The sequence below is a fragment of the Mustela erminea genome, chromosome 1 (genome assembly GCF_009829155.1).
Source record: "Mustela erminea isolate mMusErm1 chromosome 1, mMusErm1.Pri, whole genome shotgun sequence".
In the NCBI taxonomy this organism is placed as follows: domain Eukaryota; kingdom Metazoa; phylum Chordata; class Mammalia; order Carnivora; family Mustelidae; genus Mustela; species Mustela erminea.
In genome coordinates, this window is record NC_045614.1 from 131,298,748 (window position 1) to 131,300,395 (window position 1,648).

General features: G+C 32.0%; 1 non-coding gene across 1 annotated transcript; it reads left to right on the forward strand.

The window, feature by feature from the left end:
• Positions 1-1,135: 1,135 nt before the first annotated feature.
• Positions 1,136-1,239, forward strand: LOC116581514. The gene has a single exon (XR_004282079.1). It is a non-coding gene; the product is annotated as a U6 spliceosomal RNA (small nuclear RNA).
• The last annotated feature ends 409 nt before the right edge of the window (positions 1,240-1,648 follow it).

Sequence of the window (1,648 nt, forward strand, 5' to 3'; positions counted from 1 at the left end):
AGCAGGTGGAGGAGGGTGTTCCCAGTTACAGATGCGAAGCCAGATCACCCCCAGTTTGGGAAGAAACAAACATATATATTTTCAGTGTTAAGCCAGCTGAAAACAAATTAATAATATATTTATTTACTTACACTAATCCTCTCCAGTGTTTAAGTAGATTAGGAAGCTCAAGAGCAAGGGACTTCCTTGTTTATAGCACCCTGTTCTTGTCTACAGTCAAGGGTCCACTTGTACACTTGAAAGAAAATTTGGAAAGATTTATATATGTGCAAATCTTGCTCTCATACTTTTCATTTCTCTTTAGAACTCAAGTATATCTCTTCTTCCTCAGTACACTACATCATTTTGCTCAACAGATGAATAATCCAAGAAAGTCACTTTTATTTTTTGATTACTATCCTCCATAATTTTAATTTAAAGATAATATCATATATATGTTGTTATATATATCTGCTCATACAGGAGTTTTGAGAATAACCAGAGGAGTACAGATAGGTAGATAGGATAGATGGATGGAAGGATGGATGGATAGATAGTTAGATACATACATACATACATACATACATAAAGAGAATAAGAAGTATGCTAAGTGATAATATTATATATTATTCTTCCCCTAATTCATAGTAGAGTTGGAGAATGGCAGATTTAAACAACCAAGATTTTCATTGGTGCTTCCCATTGGCATATCTGTGTTCTTATTCTTGATTTCCTTTCTTTCATGTGTGATAGCACTTCAATTCATTATCAGCAAAACTAGGACTCAGGAAAAGAAATGTCATCTTAAAAGAATGACATATTTCAGTATTAAAAATAGGGAAGTTATGATATTCAAAATGATTATAATCAGTGAAACAAGTTAAAATGGTAAACATATTTTTTTTAAAGATTTGATTTTTTTATTTGTCAGAGAAAGAAAGAGAAAAAGAAAGACACCACAAGCAGGGGGAGTGGCGGGCAGAAGGAGAAATAGCCTGAGCAAGGGGCCTGATGTCAGACTGGATCCCAGGACCTTTAGATCATGACCTAAGCTGAAGGCATCTGCTTAACCAACTAAACCATCTAGGTGTCCCATGCGTAAATTATTTTAATTAGATAAGGAAGATTAAGTGCTTTTTAAAAATAAGATTTTTTTGTGCTCATTTTGGCAGCATATATACTAAAATTGATATAATTCAAAGATGAGCATGACCCCTGCTCAATGTTGACATACAAACTCATGAAGCATTCTATATTTTTGTGACAATAGTTGACAATAATGTATTGTATACTTGAAATTTGCAGAGGATAGAGCTTAAATTGATCTTTTTCACCACACATGCTCACACACAATGGTGACTATGTAGAAATGATTGTAGTGATATTTTTACAATGCATACATATATTATACAACATTATGTTGTACACCTTAAATATGTGCACTTTTTATATGTGAAAAATAGCTTAATAAAGCTGCTAACATTAAAAAATAAGATTTTTTAAAAAGATATGTTGTTTGAGATTTTTACTGAGTCTCTAAAATCTCTTGGGAAACTCATTCTAAAAATCAGACACACAAATGAAAAAGACATAGTTTATGTTCATCTTGTGTGAAATATTGTATATGCTTATTTTGAATTCATGTGCTGACAGAAAAAAAGTTAAGTTG